A 23,013-nucleotide genomic window follows, 5' to 3' on the forward strand; every position below is an offset into this window, starting at 1 on the left:
TATATATATATATATATATATATATATATATATATATATATATATATATATATATATATATATATATATATATATATATATATATATATACATACCTTAGCTGCAGAGTTAAATCCTTACGATTAACAAATTCAAAAGGTAGCACAGAAGTCAATTTGTACAAGTCTAGTTACAGTTGTTTTTGGTGCAACTATAGTCTCCCTAGCGTACTTGGTCCACCCCAATCGCTTTACAGCGTTGACTCATCTCCGTTTCTAAGTTATTCGTGGACTGTGGATACCCTTTCCTTCCTAAGACCTTGACCTGTTATAATCCTCTTTGGTATTTCCTGGTTAAATCAAAGAAAGCAATACAGGTACTTTATTTGGTCATAAACCTAATTTCTATCAGAGGCATGTCTAGATTCAATGTAATTTGGAAAAGGGTTGGAGACCAGTTCTTCACTACATTCAGAGACCACTGGAGGTACAATGAATACCTTTTAACTGTTGTAACTAACACTGAAATAAAACTTTGTGATAATCTTGATATTGCACAATTGTCCCTTATATAGAAACAAAATTTAAAAAAGCAAACATTAATATAGGCGCAGGGTTTGAGTGAAAGAGGAAAAGATCTTCTTTCCACCCTAATACTGAAGGTTATTCACGGTCTTCTTATATTCCCTAAACAAAATGAAAATTTGTGGAGTGGCTCAGGACAGCCCATTTCAATATTTTCCTTATTGCCAAAAGCGTAAAATTAACACTGAAATCATATTTTGTCATCAAAGTGTATTTTCATCCACAATGAAATGAAAAAATCATGTAGCACAAATATTACACTGTAGGGTCCCACGTGGACCCCACACCCTGTCATCTCACCTGGCTCTCTAATCTCCTCAAAACGTGAGGACACAAGAAACACAACATACGTCACGCATCTTTTATATACATATCTTCTTTCATATTACTGTCAGCTCAAAAGTATTATTGTCACCGGACGCATTACAATGTCAGCGTTTCAGCCATATGTACCATAGCTTCAGTCATACCTTGTATTTCAATTTATATGTACAGTATGTATTCATCTGTCAACAAACACAAAGGAATGTGTGGTGACCTCTGTTTTCTTTCGCCTGGTGTCAAGCGCTACATTTCCGCTCGCAAGAGTTACTGACTCGTGTGTTTGTTGTCTGAATAAATGAGTAAGTTTGTAGACGCTGACTCTTTTACGTGGCTAAGAACCACCTGGTTACTTAGCAACGGGACCTCTTCAACCACATTATAGCATCATCACCAGAAATAAATTCCTTAACTCTTCTCACTGATAACGACATAAAAGTCTGAAGCTATTGTTTTGTCTAATAAATGAGTCTAATTTTGCTTGTACATAGAGTATAAGCAGAAATGCTCATATTTGACTATCATGTAATGTTCTTTAAGAGAGAACCGAACAAATCATAAATTCTTTCTGTATCTTCTAGAACGATATTTAAAAATCTATTGCTATTCATTATTTTTTTGCCAAAAAAATGTAAAACCAATCAGAAATATAATTTCTTTCCAATCAGGACTATCGCTTCACGAAGAATAAAAAAAAAGTCCTTAATTGTTATTTCCAAAGAACTGCAGAATCAGTGAGAAGGTACCATTTCTCTCCTTTCTTTATTACCAATTCCGAGAGAACTGGTAATTGCTGTGGCAGACTCCGCACGGTCGTAAACGGAGAAATATTGAACCCTGGCTTACTCTGATGGTGACTGGTATAAATATCGATGATGTCAATGCACAAGACCAGGAATCTCTGCCAAGGTCTGTTTGGCGGTATAATGCGATTCTGGCGGATATAATACGCCAAGAGAGTATTTCATTCTTCTGCTTCTTCTTAAGTTAAATCCTCGACAAATAACTTTCTCCTTTATTCTTTTAGTGTTCAAGATTTTTGCTTTTTATCGGATTTCTCTCTTCAACATGACGAGGAGTTCTGGCATTTGGAACTTCGTTTTTAAGCAGTTCCTTCAAACTTGTTACTTATTAGTGTTTGTACATTTGGAATAATAATAATAATAATAATAATAATAATAATAATAATAATAATAATAATAATAATAATAAACAATCACGTCGAAAAATATACGAAAGACTTGAAAAATAAAGCATTTAAAATGGACTGGCGAAAATTGTATTACATTTCGGCTTTTCTGATGCTCCTACTTTCTTCTTCAGAAAGAATACGATAAATTGAGAGGAATATTTCAGTCACCATTTCTATGGTGGGCAAATTATCTTACGGTAAATGGGCACTTCCCTAGGTGATGAGACTCCCCATTAATGGATTACGTTCGGCAGCAGGAATGGTTATCTAGGCTTAGGAGGGAGGTAAGGCAGAATGGGTAATTTTTCGTTTGCCATCTGTCACAAAACTCTTATAAATCATTTCCTCTGATATCAAGACCATTGTTGATTTCGGCCCCTGACCTTTGGTATGGAATTAGTCATCATCTCTTCGATTGTTCTACATCTTTTAATATCGTGGTTTTTTCCCCCTAAATTAGCATACTGTTGTTGAAATCAGTGCCATAGTCATTATCTTAACAACGGCTTTGTGATGCTGAACACAGGCATCATTTGTGTTAAAAGTTCACAAAGTAAACAGGTCCAAGCACAAAGGATCACAACTTGCTCGCTTCATAAATTCTATATCAGGAATGGCAAGGGAATCTGTTTTCATAAATTTTTTTATTAATTTTTCTTACTACGAATTACTAAATTCTTTTTTAATATAACACTATAAAATGATGATTTCAAAAATTTTTCTAAGTCCTGTTACTGGTTGTCCATTTTTTTTATCAAAAAATGTATTACGTATAGAATGCATAAAGCTAATGTACTCGTACAGTTGTTATGATTAAAAGTAAAACCTAATTCTTTGTATATCATGGATCCATTACATTACCAAACGTGTCTGATTCTATCTATAGTATTTCAGTCGTAATAAAAGTATAGTGTGAAGAAAAAATGTAGTAATTTGAAAGCGTATCATAATTGCTTCAATATATATCTGCAGAGTTCCTGTATGTAAACAAAAAATTTTATATAACAGCTGCTTGCCCATTACGAGTGAAAGTTAGTATACATAAATGTTACATAAGTGCAATGAACCATGATAAATTAGTCCTTTATAATACAGAAGTACGCGTTATTTATATGAACTATTGTCTTTATGCTAACTACACACTCAGTCCAAGTTACTTTCATTCTCTACGTTTTTCCTTTCGACATTAGTGCTATGCAAATCTGGATTAGATAAATTTCCTAAAACTGGCGTGACTCTTCAGTTCATTCGGTGTTTGTATCATAAGAAACAATTTTTGTAACTTTTTTACGAACAAAGAACACCACTGATGAGATCAGCAACAGTGGGCTCGGGGAAGTACGTTGGTTTGAGAGCAACGCCGCCGTTTTTTTTTTCTGGTCCATTCATTACCCACTGGAGATGGGATGTCAGTTCCAGCAATGTGGGACAGCGTCCAAAACGTATTTTTCACATTACACGTGCAATATGTTAAGTAAGGCTTGGGGAATAGGAAGTAGTTTTCCAAGAGCCACTTCCTTTATCCCTGTGAAACTGCTGATCAGTAATCTCAAGATTGCATTTTTCTGATCTGCATTTGGCTCCTAGTTACCATTGACGAACTGTTTTGCCGCAGCTGATTCTCTTTCTTTCATTATGGTTACTTCTCCCAACGTGCCTGAAAACCTCTCTTAAAAGATACGGAAGACGGGATTCTTCCCTGTTCCGTGCGAAATGTTGGCAATATTGCAGGCTATGCACTGAAGGCAGAATGTGTTAGATGGCGTCATTATGGGCATATTAAGAATATTCAGAGAGAGAGAGAGAGAGAGAGAGAGAGAGAGAATGTTCTTATCTGCTATAGTAATGGTCTACCACGTTTCATTTACAGTTCCTCTGCGGTCAGCAGTGTGTAAAGACAGTCATATGCTTCAAGTCTACCCTTTGTGTATGTATGCGTATGTGTATATGTATGTCGATTGATAAAATGTCTAGGCCTACTGCTGAATCAAAATCATCTCAACTCCCTGAATCAAAACTCGATTAAGGGTAAAAAAAAAAAAAATCCCCCAGAATAAACGTCCATTGTAGTAGCCTCAGGTCTAGCTTAATAGAAAACTATTGACACTTACTTCTTTTCAGTATTAGCACTGTAGGAACAGCTGTCTATAGGTATGACTCGGAAATTTGTTCCATAAAACTAAGGAGGATTCGTAATGATTTAAGAAGGAGGATGTCTATGGATCTCACAGTTTTCTATTCTGTGATGAAAAATATAATACAATGAAGTTTGATCTTCGAAGCTCCAAAATATAGCATGTGTTTTTATATAGTAAATATAGCTAGGTGAATTTGGTCACGAATCGGTTATAATAATTCAGTCTAGTTATACAGAATGCCATAATATAATATCTTCAAATAATCATTAAAAATAATTATGCACAGTATTTCAGTGAATCGCCATAAAATAAAATGCAGTATTTACTTCAACAATATCGCCTCCATCATAATATAAAAAAAAATCAACCAAGGCTGTTCGATTAATCCTCACCCACAAGTATAATTAAAATTATCTATTTTCCCTCAAAGGCGAGTGGAAAACAAAGGTAATGTAGAGGTTTTCACACAGGTATGGTATACACGGTATACCTTACTGTCTCCGTTACAGATGAGCCATAAGTCAGAAAAGGAGAGGGATTTGAATTGAATATAGAATTTAGGCCAAAGGCCAAGCACTGGAACCTATGAAGTCATTCAGCGCTGAAACGGAAATTGACAGTAAAGGGCTTGAAAGGTGTAACAGGAGGAAAACCTCGCAGTTGTCCTATCAATCAATTGTTAGGAGAGGGTGGAAAATAAGATGGAAGAAAGAGAATATGAAAGGAGGTATAGTAAAGGAAGAAAAGGGGTTGCAGTTAGGGGCCGAAGGCACGCTGCAAAGAACCTTAAGTAATGCCTACAGTGCACCGCATGAGGTGCACGAAAAGGAGAGGGAGATGATCTGTTTTATCCACTGACGGACAGTTTACCCTCCAGCCGTTTTAGCCCGGGTCGATATCAAAACTGTTTATCTGACTTTACAGTAGTTCGTTTACCTTTCTAAGATCGGTAGGGCGGGGGCATGAGAAGAATACAGCCATGCCATATCTGTTTATCCCTTTTAATCTCACCCTTGAGGTTAATCCATATTTATGGCTTTACCTGAGATCTGTCATTCGTTTTCTAAAGAAACAGCGCTGGGTAAATTTTGGTTGTTCTCAATGAATTTTCTTTCTTTGTGTGCTTAATGAAATAATATTCATAGTTCTTATAATATCATAATGTGTTCAATGCATCAACACTTAAAACTTGTGAGGGTGGTTCGGCAGGAATAAATTTTCAAGCCATTTGATTATTATCCGTATTTTATTTTAGCAGTTATTTATGGTTACGTGATTAGATTTTTTCAGTGCCTCTGCGGGTTAAATAACCTATTTATCATTTAGGAGAGAAAAATAATTTACTATTAATTACACAACCCCCTTCTTGTTTCTGAGTAAAGACGCTTCAAGGGCGGTGGAGACATCTGATCCGCTTTGGCTATCCCTCGGGCTGGCTATTCATACTGTCCTTTGGTGACACTCTGGCTGCTTGAGGTGACCACCGTTCTTGTTCTTGATCAAGCTGACCTTTCAAATGCCCTCGCTGACCGCGTGTCAGCGAAATAGAGGTTTGGCAGCGGCGGCCAAAAATTATGCCATATCTCTTTGTTTTCGTTTAAATGAATAACATTTTTTTTTTTCATATTTCGTTTGAGCAGGCTCTAACAAGGCAAAATTTTTAATCATAACAATGAGACGTTTGACACTGCAGGAATTCCTTATTCGCCCCACCCTAACGATTTTCGAGGTATATATTATATCCATCCGTTATTTTGCTTGACCATGAAAGCGAATGAAGTTACATCAAATCGTAAATCTCGTTTAGTAAATGTTCCTGTATCTGTACTAAGGATATGAATTAAGTGGATTGTAGTATTGGTGGAGTTAGCTTTTTCTTCCCATTACCAATTACCAAGGTCTTATTTCGACTTAAAACATACTTATATATTCATCAAGTTCCATATTTTCGTGATTCAGTTATACATAATGTGATAAGTATGTTTGCGGGGTTAGAGACATTTCTCATACTCACTTCACAGGATGGGGTCTAGGGTGATTGACTCAGTGGATTCATACCATTATTGTTTGTGCTTGTTGAGGACTGATTAATGTGGGCTGAGAATTAGAAAACTTTCTGGGACTCATTTTTCGTACCTTTCTCTTGTTAGCCTGATCATTTTAAAAATTGAGGCATTGTGTCCCTCAAAGAATCTCATAGTAAATTAACAATGACCTTTCTGGTTTCATCAAAATCGTTATTAATAATAACAAAGTCATGGTGGCGTGTGCCATAATACTCATGTACAATTACAGTGAATCGGTAAAAGGAAATTTTTTCACTATTAATCATCAACTGAAGACGGAATTTGTCAAAAAAAAAAAAAAAAAAAAAAAGCGATGATTCACAAGGAGAGAGTTGAATAAGAAAAGATTGTTGTTACATTCACCTGACATTTAATTTCGTTACTGGACATGCTCTCCAAATTAAGTGTTAGGTTGAGAAGAAATAAATTATCTTTATAATAATGTATCATGATTCGATAATACATTGAATTGTATCCTATTTACACAACAGGAAGGGAAATTTCCTGATGTAATATGTAAAAAATCGAAGTAAATATATAACAAGTAAAAAATGCGCCGAAGAAACTTCGGCGCAATCGAATTTTCTATACAGCCGCTACAGCGTATAATCAAGGCCACCGAAAATAGATCTATCCTTCAGTGGTCTCGGTATGTATGAGCCGCGGCCCATAAAACTTTAACCACGACCCGGTGGTGGTATATCCTATATCGTTGCCAGAAGCACGATTATGGCTAACTTTAACCTTAAATGAAATAAAAACTACTAAGGCTAGAGGGCTGCAATTTGGCTTGTTTGATGATTGGAGGGTGGATGATCAACATACCAATTTGCAGCCCTCTAGCCTCAGTAGTTTTTATGATCTGAGGGCGGACAGAAAAGTGAGGACAGAAAAAAGTGCGGACGGACAGACAAAGCCGGCACAATAGTTTTCTTTTACAGTAAACTAAAAATGAAGAAAATGATTATAGACAACGATGACAAACGATGATGGATAAGTATAGAAGAGTGAAAGGAGAACACAGAAGATTTGGAGGTGTTGTAATACCAACTCATTCTACAGGCCTTAGCCAGCGCACAGCTGTCATAATTATCTGGAATGTTATATATATATATATATATATATATATATATATATATATATATATATATATATATATATATATATATGTGTGTGTATATTTCTATAAGTTTAGGTGTTTAACAAACACGATAGTTGTACATGTTTATAACACGCCCTTAGAAATTTCAGATGAACGCCTCTCCGTGATTTAATTTACATTACAGGTCGTTAGCTTGTCATGTGCCCCAACACCACTGTTGAAGTTAACATCAAAACATTATTATTATTATTATTATTATTATTATTATTATTATCATTATTATTATTATTATTAGCAGGAACAGCAATAAACTTGAAAAATTTCACATATAAAAGGCAAAAGAAACAAAACTGTGAAAAAGAGGAAAAGAAGAATGAAATGATATACGTGACTGACTTAAGGCTAAGGAAATTAGGTTAACATGTAAGGGATTTCTTGATTTAAGTGTAAAACACAGGGCAAATAACCTTTAAGTTGGAAGCGCGGAAAAGTAGCTCAGATGCATAGGTGGTGATTGATATGAGGATAATGATGGTAATTATAACGAACGTGATGCAAGATGGTTTAAAGTTTCCTGAAGGTTAACAGGGGGTCACTGTATACTAAGTCGTTGAGATTTTTCGAATATTTCGTTGATGTCGTTAAATACAGGAGGAGAAATAAGATTCATTCCCCTGTCACATGAAAAGTACGTATTTTCTTCAGTTTTCACTGAATATTTTTGATTGTCGTATTTTATTCTGTTTTTTGTCGCCCAGTACTTTGTACAAAAGGCGAATAAGTTTTGAGAAATTAATCTTCAGAAATTGGATAATTCCAAAAAGTATTTAGAAATATATGTATTTATGTACTGAATGGGTGACTGAATAGCAATGATAAACGTGCCGAGGACGAGGGAGAATAAAGGGTTAATATAACTAAACAAGTAGAAGAATATTGCATGACAATAAAATTCTGGTCTTTCCAAAGAAAACCCTAAAAATTTATAAAAGTACATTTTTGGGATAAAAGTCTCTTCAGAAAGCCAAGATGATTAAATTCACAATGAAAAGGAAGAAGCTTCATTTAAAAGTATATCACTAACTTTATACCCTTAATATCCAAAGAAAAAGGTGTTGTCTTCATGAAAATCTGTATGTAAAACAAGTTTGACTAAAATCTTGTTTTGATGTCTCTCTGGGCGACACAGGCAAGAGGCAGGCCACTGCACTGGTGCACATGCCCTTGAACTATGTGTTCCCCTAAATCCCCATGCCCAACTCACAGGGGCAGTAAGGCCGCGTTTTCCATGAAGTCTATCATCCATGAGCGGGGCTTAAAACTCAACACCACTGGATTCCCAGGCGAAATCAACTAACTACGACCACAAAAAATGTTACAATCGAAGAGCCGCCTATTAGTTTGATCTTATTTTCGGAAATATTATACATCTACAATGTTACATCACTCAAGATTTCATTAATAAAGATTATTGTCCGTTTCCTCTTTTTCACGGACCTGCAACTGAGTAAAGTTCAGTTACAATTACAAAAGCCTGAATGAAACAACAAAAGGAAAAATAAAGACCAGTTATTGTTTTATGACACTTCTGTTTCTAGGATTATATCACCGTGTTCGTTCAGTAATTTCGGAGGCTCACTCTGTTATTAGGGGAAACTGGGAAGTAATACAATTTCAATATGACGCTATCTTTCGAAATGAGAGATTTAAAGTATGTACTGGAGTTGTAGAACATATCTGGCTATTATCTTTATTCTTCTCGCGTTAAAGAATGAGCGTTACTGAGAAAATATTATAGACAAGTGAGAGCTGATGACATGTTTTGAAAGTGACGATGTTTTGAATACGGAAAAATGGTTTAGGAGTGAGCTGATCTTGGACTACAAGATGTAAATTGTGCCATGCTGTCTTGAGACAATGTTGAATTCAGCTGATTGAATTAAAAAACGGAAGGGCTGTCGAATATAGGAGACAGAATGGAGGGAAAAATGAATGGTACTGGAAATTATGGGCGTAATTGAAACCTACAAACTGTTATGTCAGTACAAATTGACTTCAAAAAAGTTTGTGGACATGCAGATCACACATCGTATTTGTTACGTTACTATAGAAATCTGGTGTTATTTCTAGAATAGAAGTATCAGTGAAGTTTGGAAAGAAAAGCAAGGGAAGAAGAGCATACCCAAGTCTGAGGAATAGAGAAGGAATGATAAAAAGATTTAGATGGAATTTGACCATGTGGAGGCAGGGCCTTCAACAATTATTACAGTGAGCGAAGGGTTGCCAATTTTGTGGGTTTTGTTAAAGTCGTAAATCAATATACAGCCTCAAATCTTGTCGTTGATGGATGTTTCCAGATGAATCTCTGCAGTTTTCCGATAGTAAGGATAAACTGTAGAAACTGAATGAACGTTTGAAATATATTTGAGTGGAAAAATTTATTTTAATCTTTAGTAACAGAATCGACTCTACAACGGGTGTATAAGGGATCTACAGAAGAAAAACCACATGGAACGTTCCAATTTATATAAGACGTTTGTCGTGCAATTCTTACCATTTATCATTTTCTGTGCCGCAAAGAACAGAAACTGTGACTTGATGTAATTCTAGTTTGAGAATTATTGAAACCCAGCTTACCCTGATGGGCTCTGGTATAGGAATGGATGACGCCAATATACGAAACTAAAAATTAAATCGGCGACGTTTTGCGTTGTGATGAGTTTTTGCTGGGATATAATATTCCATTTTCTTCTTCTTCTTCTTCTTTCGGGTAGCTTCCTCAAGGGCTCTGAAAGCATGCATGCACCCAAATTACGTTAATAAAAGTAAAGCAATTCATGGATAAAACCGCAGAAAAAGTTAACAAAGAGTTGAAATACAGGAAGATGCGCATATTATAATATGCCCTTTGCTATTTTTAACAATCAGTAAAAATAAAAGAAATAGAATATGCCTTCAAGTATTTATCTGAGGAACTTTCTTAGCGAACCACACTTATTTCCTTCGTCAGTGACTACTTCATTCGCTTCACCATAAGACAGAGTAGCTGTACAGGCATCTTTGTTTAGCGGTTCTTGTCATGTGCTAGAAATTAACGCATATGAATGATGCACAGTATATACCTTATGCTGCTTGCTAATGGTCCTTTTCCATTCTTCGTTGGACGGGTCGGTATCGTTCTCGGCTAGCACTCTGCTGGGCCCGCGTTCGATTCTCCGGCCCGCCAATGAAGAATTAGAGGAATGTATTTCTGGTGATAGAAATTCATTTCTCGCTATAATGTGGTTCGGATTCCAAATAAGCTGTAGGTCCCGTTGCTGGGTAACCATTTGGTTCTTAGCCACGCAAAATAAGTGTAAACCTTCGGGCCAGCCCTAGTAGGAGAGCTGTTAATAAGCCCAGTGGCCTGGTTAAACTAAGGTATACGTTTTCTTTAATGGTCCTTTTCCATTCTTTGCTGATAAACAGCACTGAATATTCACCGAACTGGCTGTCTTCCTCCTGAGATTAAACTTCATCCATTTTTATACCGCCCTGCTTTTCCTCTGGTCTTTCAGGTCACTCATCCCATTGACCAGTGGATTTAAAAAAAAACAACATAAATTCGAGTTCGTGATTGGATTTCAAACATAAAAATGAAACTCTTATCGAAGAACGCTGGTCCTTTTACGACAATCGGGTACTCCTCAGTTATGGTGTCTCCTTTGTGCTGTCACACTCGATCGGTTTTCAATACGATTGGAAACCAAATTCCGGGACGACCAGAAGCAACTATTTAGGGAGATTCATCAACCAGTGTACTCTGGCAATTTCTGGAACGGTGAACTGAACAATCTATTTAACGGTTTTTATGGTATCTCCAATTCTTCATATGTATGCTCGCACCTCCTCTCATGAAAAAATAATCTCAATAAACAGACATTATTTTTTTCGGACCTGCTGTTTTTCATCTGTTTTTAATTATTCAAGTTAACTCATACAGACTTCTTCGGCGATTTCAGCCCATGGGACTGCCATACAAACTTACAGTGAAACGCCTTTTCATTTGTCATAAGTTTTCAACAGACATTAACAACCCATCAAGCTATCATTCAAATTTACGTATTTAAATTAGTTTAATCTTATAAACATTTCATATATTAAATACCAGTACTGTATATACTTCCGTGAAAAGCTACAATATTCAAAATTTCAATATAATTAAATTCATTTGTCCTACTTTTCCAAAAACAAGAAATTCAATATACTTTAGTAGAACGTAAATTTTTGGAAAAAGAAAACGATATCCATTACTGCAGATCCATTAAAGGATTAATGGTCACTCTTTCTAGAGAAAAAGGACATAAGTCACGAAGGAAGATATACCTCACTTCATCTTCTGACTGGGGCCGTTTCTTTTAATTCGGAGTTTTATCGCATTTCTTTCAATGCCGAAATTTTATCTGTCATACACGTTTCTCCTACAAATATCTTTCTTCCTCTTTTTTTTTTTTTTTTTTACTTTACTCGGAATACCTCAGTATCACTCCTACAAAATGAAGGATAAACATCCATACGTCCTTCTCCAGTCATAAATCTAACTTCATCATTCTTACAAAGATGGAAGATATTACCTTCTTAATTAACCAGATATACTCTGACCCATAGGAGAAAACTTTTCTGAAGTTGTTTGTTTACTTTGTCACATCCAGCTCAGTTGTTGTCTCTTTTGGATTTAATCACTGTCTCATATGCAATCATTTCTTGCACTCTTAGAATTTCACCCTCCATACTGCATTAATTTTTTGCTCTTGACAGCACGTTCACGAACACAAGAGAGAAGTTCGGAGATTGACTTATGGCGAGGGAGGAGTGATATTGGTCTCAAAGTACTTTATTTTTAGTATTTATTTACCGCGTAAATATTGAATTGGGTAATCTGTGTTCAACAGTCTCTCTCTCTCTCTCTCTCTCTCTCTCTCTCTCTCTCTCTCTCTCTCTCTCTCTCTCTCTCTCCGTGGAATATGTAAATTTCTGGTATCTAAGGTACAGGGGTGTTTTCTCAAAGCACATTCGTAAGATGAACCAAGCGACTTATAATTAAGGGAAACGTGAAGCAGCACTGTTTAAAGTTCCCCAGTTAGCAGTACATGAGGCATTATACAAAGAAGATGCTTCCCTAAAGCAGCCATAGTTTAAGCTCTTCTCTCTGCTACAATTCTCTTCACTTTCCCCACGGAGGCTTTGGGGAATAATTATGAAGATTAATAAAGAGCTCGAAGGCGTCGTCTTTGTCTTGGGATCTTTAATAGTGGAAAGGATAAAACGGATACCAGATTCGGGGAAGAGGAGTCTATACTCGTGAGAATGACGAGCAAAAATGAGTTCAAAATAAGGAAATAGAAAAGTGAAACAAGAAATAAAGGGATTTGAATGGGTGGATAAATAGAACAATTGACAGATAAAACTGAAGACTCTACAAGTATACGAAACTTTAAGAATTTCTGAAACATAAGAAAGTAAGAAAGTATGTCCAAATATGAGAAACTGGAGAGAAGAAAATAACAGAATAAGAACTGAGCTCTATTACCGTAGGAATATGTGCATACATAATCAATAACGCAATTAAGAGAGAGCAGTCAGAGATATAGGATGTTTCAAATTAATTTTACATCTTTTAATAAAATTAAAAACAGTCTCAGTAATGCCGCCAGGAAGGCCGTCCCGAAAAAGCATGAAAAAAACTCTAGAACTGGGTATTCCTCTGTTAAGACCGGCAAGCACTTCATTCAACCTTTGATGGGACTGAACAAGTGCAATGAGCTTCTTCGCCCGCATATGGTCTCACCATATTTTCTGTTTGAACAGTATATTGCTAATAATCACTAAAATCAGCAAAGAATACTATCGCATGTAACGAATTAAAAATAGACATAGGCTCAATAGTACAAGATAAACAGGAACCCGCCTCTACCGATGAGGATCAAAAACATTTGGCTAGAAAGTTTGATGATAAGCACCTCATTGGCTAGAAAGTTTGATGATAAGCGTCTCATTGGCTGGAAAGTTTGATGATAAGTGCCTCATTGGCTAGAAAGTTTGATGATAAGCGCCTCATTGGCTGGAAAGTTTGATGATAAGTGCCTCATTGGCTAGAAAGTTTGATGATAAGCGCCTCATTGGCTGGAAAGTTTGATGATAAGTGCCTCATTGGCTAGAAAGTTTGATGATAAGCGCCTCATTGGCTGGAAAGTTTGATGATAAGCGCCTCATTGGCTGGAAAGTTTGATGATAAGCACCTCATTGGCTAGAAAGTTTGATGATAAGTGCCTCATTGGCTAGAAAGTTTGATGATAAGTGCCTCATTGGCTAGAAAGTTTGATGATAAGTGCCTCATTGGCTAGAAAGTTTGATGATAAAAGTGATGATAAGTGCCTCATTGGCTAGAAAGTTTGATGATAAGCGCCTCATTGGCTGGAAAGTTTGATGATAAGTGCCTCATTGGCTAGAAAGTTTGATGATAAGCGCCTCATTGGCTGGAAAGTTTGATGATAAGAAAGTTTGATGATGGCTGGCTAAAGTTTGATGATAATTGGCTGCCTCATGATAAGCGCCTCATTGGCTAGAAAGTTTGAAAGTTTGATTTGATGATAAGCACCTCATTGGCTAGAAAGTTTGATGATAAGCACCTCATTGGCTAGAAAGTTTGATGATAAGCGCCTCATTGGCTGGAAAGTTTGATGATAAGCGCCTCATTGGCTGGAAAGTTTGATGATAAGTGCCTCATTGGCTGGAAAGTTTGATGATAAGCGCCTCATTGGCTGGAAAGTTTGATGATAAGCGCCTCATTGGCTGGAAAGTTTGATGATAAGCGCCTCATTGGCTGGAAAGTTTGATGATAAGTGCCTCATTGGCTAGAAAGTTTGATGATAAGCGCCTCATTGGCTGGAATGTTTGATGATAAGCGCCTCATTGGCTGGAATGTTTGATGATAAGCGCCTCATTAGCTGGAAAGTTTGATGATAAGCGCCTCATTGGCTGGAAAGTTTGATGATAAGCGCCTCATTGGCTAGAAAGTTTGATGATAAGCGCCTCATTGGCTAGAAAGTTTGATGATAAGCGCCTCATTGGCTGAAAAGTTTGATGATAAGCACCTCATTGGCTAGAAAGTTTGATGATAAGCGCCTCTTTGGCTGGAAAGTTTGATGATAAACGCCTCATTGGCTGGAAAGTTTGATGATAAGCACCTCATTGGCTAGAAAGTTTGATGATAAGCGCCTCATTGGCTGGAAAGTTTGATGATAAGCACCTCATTGGCTAGAAAGTTTGATGATAAGCGCCTCATTGGCTGGAAAGTTTGATGATAAGCATTTCATTGGCTGGAGAGTCTGATGATAAGTGCCTCATTGGCTAGAAAGTTTGATGATAAGCAACTCATTGGCTGAAAAGTTTGATGATAAGCGCCTCATTGGCTGGAATGTTTGATGATAAGTGCCTCATTGGCTGGAAAGTTTGATGATAAGCACCTCATTGGCTGGAAAGTTTGATGATAAGCGCCTCACTGGCTAGAAAGTTTGATGATAAGCGCCTCATTGGCTAGAAAGTTTGATGATAAGCGCCTCATTGGCTAGAAGGTTTGATGATAAGCGCCTCACTGGCTGGAAAGTTTGATGATAAGTGCCTCATTGGCTGGAAAGTTTGATGATAAGCGCCTCATTGGCTAGAAAGTTTGATGATAAGTGCCTCATTGGCTAGAAAGTTTGATGATAAGCGCCTCATTGGCTAGAAAGTTTGATGATAAATGCCTCATTGGCTAGAAATTTTGATGATAAGTGCCTCATTGGCTAGAAAGTTTGATGATAAGCACCTCATTGGCTAGAAAGTTTGATGATAAGCGCCTCATTGGCTAGAAAGTTTGATGATAAGTGCCTCATTGGCTAGAAAGTTTGATGATAAGCGCCTCATTGGCTAGAAAGTTTGATGATAAGCACCTCATTGGCTAGAAAGTTTGATGATAAGCGCCTCACTTGCTAGAAAGTTTGATGATAAGCGCCTCATTGGCTAGAAAGTTTGATGATAAGTGCTTCATTGGCTAGAAAGTTTGATGATAAGCGCCTCATTGGCTAGAAAGTTTGATGATAAGTGTCTCATTGGCTAGAAGGTTTGATGATAAGCGCCTCACTGGCTGGAAAGTTTGATGATAAGCGCCTCATTGGCTGGAAAGCTTGATGATAAGCGCCTCATTGGCTGGAAAGTTTGATGATAATCGCCTCATTGGCTAGAAAGTTTGATGATAAGCGCCTCATTGGCTAGAAAGTTTGATGATAAACGCCTCACAGTGCTTATGTCGCAAAATTTTTCAAAACTAATTTTTCAGCAGGCTTAAAAACTGCAAGAAGGACTGAGATGACCTAAATTTTAGCAATCAGCACATAAGTAATCCTTTGAGACAGACATATCACATAAATTCTGCCTCCCAGGTGGTTCCTCGTTGGAGGGGTCGGTAGAGTTCTCGGCTAGCGCTCTGCTGGGCCCGAGTTCGAGTCTCCAGTCGGCCAGTGAAGAATTAGACGAATTTATTTCTGGTGATAGAAATTAATTTCTCGCTAAAATGTGGTTCGGATTCCACAATAAGCTGTAGGTCCCGTCGCTAGGTAACCAATTGGTTCTTAGCCACGTAAAATAAGTCTAATCCTTCCGCCCAGCCCTAGGAGAGCTGTTAATCAGCTCAGTGGTCTGGTTAAACTAAGGCATAGTTAACTTTTCTGCCTCCCAGGAGAAATGCTATTTTAAAGGTTAAAAAAATGTAAAGTATTGGAACGTTTGCATCTAGACTATAAAGTCTTTCAACTATTTTTTTTTAGTATTCCCTAAACGAAAATGATGTTTGACGAGAAATGTTAATGTATGTTACCTTCTAGAGGAAATAACATATCATGAAATTTTAAGCCACTTCAAATGACTCGTGGTTGTGCTTATGGTTGGATGGCATTATTCCATCTTAAAATACTAGTTCTAAAGATTGAGGGTTTCTTTAGTCCGAAAACCTTTACCAGCTTCGCTGCTGAAATCTGGCTTAGCCGTCAGCTTCGACAGCCAATCACGATCTAACCCCCGGTCACGTGTTTACCTGTCATTAGACTGACCTGTTATTAGTTTTCCGTCCGCATGCCCGGTCAGAACCGAATGAGCTTGTGTCTCCGTGCCTCTTGTCTTTACATCATTTCCTTGCAGTACTTGAAATGCAAGCAAATAATAAAAGATGTCTTAAAGGCACGGCATTGACACAAGCACATTTTCTTAAAAAAATATATATATATATATATATATCTAAGCTTCTTAACTGGAACTGCGATACACACTAAATAACATTGTGTTTCTAAAAACTTAGAGGTCTAAAATGTCTAGGTCTTCACGGTCACAATTTTTCCAACTATCAACAAGCAGCTTGAAGACAAAAGCAGAAATTTCGATCAAGAAATTAATATCATTGAGAGTTATGTGAAACGCTGTGTTGAAAATGTGGATTAATAAATCTATTCTTATCTCGAAACAGTTGTTCCCTGGTTAACTACAAAATAAGAGAACAATTTCTTCATATCGATTCATAACTTTTATGTTCACAGAAAATTACAAAAATGGAAATGATTCTCTGTTCTATCTCATTATTTCCTTGGCCCAGAGAGTTGAGCCAACATTCTCATGTGGTAATTTCTCTCCACTCATTATCTCATTAAAATGATCATTTTGCTTACAAAACATAAATAAAATGAAATATAAATAAAATATTATAAATATAAATATATAAATATAAATATAAATATAAATATAAATATAAATATAAATATACATATATATATATATGTTTTTATAAACTCAACTAATGCATGTATGTATGTATTAGATGAGTTTATAAAAAATATATATATATATAATATATCAGTTCAAAATTACATACAATCAACCAGGGCGTTAACTTTATAAAAACATTAAACTGTCAGTTCAGAGAATAATTTATCGCAGGTATAGAATACAATGGTAAATTATGCTTTCCCAACGTTTCGTTATTTTCGAAATGATGCACAGGCAAGAAGAAATTGTTACTGAAATCAATTCATTCATTCCAAAAGCAGCTGAAAAACAATAGAATCTAATCCATTCCACACTTGATCCTTATAGACACTGAAACATTTATCCCTCGTTAAATCTATATCTAGAGAAGTGATAGCAAAACACAAATAATATTTTGGTCTCGTTATTCTTTATTTTTAGTTCACCAGAAAGGTAAAGCAATGAGAAACAACCATTGTTGGCCATACTTCATTTTCCGTTGCAAAATAACTAAAGAAATTGTTCGTAACTGATTATTTCTCACTATTCAACTTTTTCTCTCACAGAATTTTCATTTAATTCTATAGTTTCCAAAAACGCGAAACGACTAAGTGCTGTATTTTGTTATCGTGTCTCAGATTGTGAACAAGAAAAATTTCATTTTCGCCTCAACTTTATTGCACCAAAATATGAACATCTAATGGAAAAGAATTATCATTCCCCCTATTTTATTTTTATAGCCTTGAAAACTGGCAATGGCGAAGGCTTACTTGGTGAGGTCGTAAACGGAGATCTATGGAAGCCTGGCGTTCCTTGTTGGTGACTGGCATAAATATCGATGCTATCAATGTACGGGACTAGGAATTTATGCAGCCGCATGTTTTACTGGATAAGACTTCTAACAATTTTTGTAGGGCATAATGTATATCCCAGGGAAAGGTTTTTCATCAGTATCGGTAATTTCAGTTTTATTAACATTAACCCTCATCCTTAGGGTATTATTATGTCCGAAAACAAACTTACAGCCGTCATCAGTTACATTGGTGAACCTTTTCAACCTCAGCGACATAAGGTTGTTTACTGATGTGATTTCTTTTTAAAATATTTAATTCAACAACCAATGAAATAATCTTTTATCACAGGATATAGTTTTGATTACAAAATTATATATATATATATATATATATATATATATATATATATATATATATATATATATATATATATATATATATACATATATCTGTCTGTGTGTCTGTGTGTATGTACGTATGTATGCATATCAATATCTACGTTTTAGTCACATTCACCATTATAACATTGTCCAATATCCACATCATAAAATATTTTTTCTTCCCACGTATCTTGTAGGAGATAAAATTACGAGGCCAAACTATACACTTACTGATTCTAACAATATAAGAGAAACTTTATTGCAACATTTTCTTAAAATAAATATTTCATTTTGATTTATGCATCATCAGGGTTGTAAATTCCTCTATAAACCAGTACTTTTGTTCTTGCTAGTGACGTAAGAAAGAATCTGCCTTCTTTATGCGTAGCCTTAAGTAGCCCGAAAAATAATATATGGAATACCTCAGACCCATTTGGAGATATATGAACTATTTTTCCCCTTAAAAATAACCCATACGTCAAAATAAACGAGAAAGATGATCTGCTTCATCTATTGACTTTGGCAGCTTCCCCTTTTCGCTCTTGTGCGTTTTTGGCTTCGTCGATATCTAAGCCTTTTTATCTCTCCCACACCTTTTCCTTCCTCTCACACACCCTCCCCTTCCTTCCAATTCTTTTCTGTTCTTTAATCAATGTACATGTTGTTACTGTCTTTCTTAGACGAGGATGATGGTTAGTACAAATGCTAATCTTCATTAAACTACATACATAATCATAGGACAAGAAAAGAAATTACGTTAATTATTTTTGTATATATGTTTGTATGTATGTATGTATGTATGTGTATGTATATATATATATATATATATATATATATATATATATATGATATATGTGTGTGTGTATATATATAGGTATCCATTTGTGTGTATATCATTTTGTCACTACCTTTAAGAATGGAATTTTTACTTTCAAGTATTAAAGCTAGAAATGATCCATTAACTCTGAATTCAATTTCCCGTAGCAATACAGGAGAGGGGAGGGGAGAGGGGGAGGGGAAGGGGGTGAAGGGGAGGGGAAGGGTAAAGGGGAGGGGAGAAGGAAGGGAAAGGGGAGGGAGGGAAAAAGAAGGGGAGAAGGACGGGGAATCGGGAGAGGAAGGGGGAAGGGAACGTGAGGGGAAGTTACGTTCCTCTATCAGAAGAGAATAAAAAGCACCGCCACTGAACAAAAACAATAAAAAAATATTGTATTTCTACAATTCGCACTCAGGTCTGTGTGTGTGTGTGTGTGTGTGTGTGTGTGTGTGTGTGTGTGTGTGTGTGTGTGTGTGGGAGGGGAGAAGGTCTGTCTATCGTGCAACAACAGTGAAGTGAAGTGTTGTTGCCAAAACACCCCCATAAACCTCATTTAAACCAAATTTCACATGATATACGCCATCGTGATGCTATGAAGTAGTCGCTATAACGAATTCAGAAGGTAAAAACGAAGAAGAAACGATCGAATTAATGAGGAAATTGGCATTAGAACTAATAAAGAAAAAGGATATACTATCATCATACATCTTGCACGTCATGTTGAGCTAGCAGCTACTACGCTTGCGTGAATGAGGAAGACAACTGTTTCAGGAGAATATCTTTGGACCTGCTGGTTTGGGTTCACTGCTTTATAGCTATCAAATATGTTTTGTAATGAAGAAGCCAAAAATATTTAATTTAGCAATACAACCAAGCAGAGAGGTATATGTTTAACGCCTATATTAATAATTATCATAAATTATGATAAAAATTCACATAAATTCTGATAAAAAATATTTAATCTAGCAATACAACCAAGCAGTGCGGTATGTGTTTAACACTTATATTAATAATTATCATAAATCATGATCAAAATTCACATAAATTCTGATAAAAAATTTATGTTATAGGGAGTTTGGTTTTATTGTCGTAAGTTAACCATACGTTTGACAGCGCATGGAATAAAAGGTGGAGCATCAGGAGAAAAATGAGAAATAACCCAGTAACACTGAAGGAAAAGGTGATGTAGAAATGAAAATTTCATTTGTTTTGTCTGTGTTCGTATGTCTGTCATGGGGTACCAGTTTGATTCTGAGTTAAAAATCTTTCTGGGTTTGACATAGAGTTAGTGATTTTTGATGGACAAATCTACAAACAGTTCAGTTTCTATATATACAAATGTACAAATATTCATTATGTGTGTGTATATATATATATATATATATATATATATATATATATATATATATATATATATATATATATATATATATATATATATATATACGTGTGTGTATATGTGTGCATGAGTATGTGTGTTTGTGCATCCGCATGTGTGTATCTGCTACAAAGGATTCTAAATTTTGTGCCTTGTTATGTACCACGTTTCTTATGTTGAGTTCGGAGGGTCTGTCGATGTGTAGCAGATGATAACGAGTATCTTGGAGATGTCTGAATATTAATTGTTACATTCAACGAGGTTTACGGCATCAGTTTTTAGGCTTGGGTTACTGGGATTTTTATACTTTAAAGTTTTCTGCAAATTTTAGACAGTATATTGCGAAAATTATTATATGTCTATATATATACATATAAATATAATTATATATATATATATATATATATATATATATATATATATATATATATATATATATATATATATATATATATATATATATATATATATTGTTACGAGTGCGACTTGGCTGATGAGTTTATTATTTGATTTACGTAATTTTTACCAGGCCCTGCATGCCAAGGACACACATAACCTGTCAATGAGGCTACGTATTAACCTCAAAGACAGCTGTTTAAATTAACCAGGTCACCAGTCGAGGGAAATTAACCTCAACAAAAGAATATTCAATGAACAAAGACTTTACGATAAACGTCGCCGACTTCAGACGCAGACAATCTCTACTCCTTAATATGGTATTAAAACACAACGGCTCTTCCGAACAATGGATTCGACACAAGGCTGCATAAAGAATTAAAATGACTTGCTTAACCTTCCCTACTTCCTAGTTAATTCACTGGAATGGTTGAATGTCACTAAACAATATAATAATTAGGCTTAATCTAGACTTCGTAAAAGTATCTACAGTAGGTGGTGGCGGGAGAATGGAAGAAGGAAAATTGGAAATACAGGAAGTTATTAGTCAATCAACGAAGCTTGAACAAGAATCGGACTTACCTTGGACGCCGAGTTGTTTGCGCATACAACGGACGCTCAGAAGTCTTGATAATAGCAGTCTTCCCAATTCACTAATAAATATAGATGAAGGAACACAAAGGGGGTAGAGGGACAAAGGATACCGTTTCGTCCCGAACATGGCGTGCTCTCTCGCTCACGGCGTGAATCTCTCTGACCTCGCTCTGATCCCGCAAGGTGGATGGCCACATCTGTACACTACGCCCCAGACAACTCCGACCTTGACAAAGACATCGCCGAATGCAATAGGGTAAAGGGAAAGACAGCTTAAGACCACCGTTATTAGAGATTACTGAGTGAAAACCCTCTCTGGGGGTTAGGTCCCTAATGCCACACAGGCACACTTTTGTTTTTTGAACTACACAGCCTATCCCTGCCAACGTGAGGACGCCGTCTGTCTCTGCTATAATCGTTATATTTGAATTGCCTGGTCTACCTGCGGGACAAAGAAGTTCCCTATCAACGTCAGTCTGATTAATATTACTACAAATAAATGCATCGAGGGCGAACAGCAGAAATATTTATAAAAATATATATAATATTAAATGCTAATATCTATTTATGAATATAATCATGAAGTACTACTGAACAACTACCTTCCATATTGCTTTATGCACTTCATTCATGACAACATCCGGGGTCCACTAGGAATGACAGCAGAGTGAAAATATTTTACTAACAAAAGCACCGGGGCATGTAAAATTGTGCTGAGGTAACCAAATGCACTGGAGCCTGACATTTTAATCCTATCATCAACGTATTTTCAATGAAGACCAACTGCTTTTAACTCATGCATTCTCCGACTTTGATAGGTCTGTGTGTACGTCTGAAATATTTCTTACCTTCTTCCTCTTTGTCTTCTGAAGACTGCAGTGAGAAACTTGTGGGTATGCATTCCTAGCCTCATCAAGCCTGCAAGACAGAAATTTTGTACTAAATCATTTTAAATAACGATTACATATCACAGAAAAATTGTTATTGATAAGAAATCCATACTCATGTCCTAATTTTCATACATGATTACTAAGAACAATTATGATTCAATTCCTCAAATCTAGCCCACTTTACCGGAAGAATGTAGAGATGACAAAGCTCATAAACCACAAAGAACCACAAATAAAAGTCCTTTATTTGTCATCGGTGGCGATAAAATAGTTCAGAAATGGATGTTTTTACATCTAGCTACCATCAGTGTTATTTATTATTTTTTTTCCAGTCAGAACAAATTAAGAGGAGGTAATCTCATAATCTTTTATGTGCAGTCATGCCCAAATGTAATGCAACATCATTCTTTTTGTATCGTTCTAAACCTCAGAAACAATGTAAAGTAAAATGAGCATTTGCCAAGTAGTGTTAAACATTTTTTTATTCCAATGTCATGCATGTCGAAGAGTATGTGAACACAGCTTAAATTATTTTCCCTATGGAAATATAGTTAAGATCTCTTTTATGCACT

At 36.0% G+C, this 23,013-nt stretch overlaps 1 protein-coding gene across 3 annotated transcripts in view; it reads right to left on the bottom strand.

The window, feature by feature from the left end:
- The window catches only part of LOC136845717 (glutamate receptor ionotropic, NMDA 2B-like), a 1,021,158-nt gene extending 998,686 nt beyond the window's left edge, over nucleotides 1-22,472 (bottom strand). For all 3 annotated transcript variants that reach the window (XM_067115918.1, XM_067115914.1, XM_067115909.1), the window contains exon 1: nucleotides 22,400-22,472. The gene's annotated coding sequence lies outside the window, so the exon portion shown is untranslated. The remainder of the gene's footprint in view (nucleotides 1-22,399) is intronic.
- Nucleotides 22,473-23,013: the final 541 nt, after the last annotated feature.

This window comes from Macrobrachium rosenbergii, chromosome 14, assembly GCF_040412425.1.
Source record: "Macrobrachium rosenbergii isolate ZJJX-2024 chromosome 14, ASM4041242v1, whole genome shotgun sequence".
Taxonomy (NCBI): Eukaryota; Metazoa; Arthropoda; class Malacostraca; order Decapoda; family Palaemonidae; genus Macrobrachium; species Macrobrachium rosenbergii.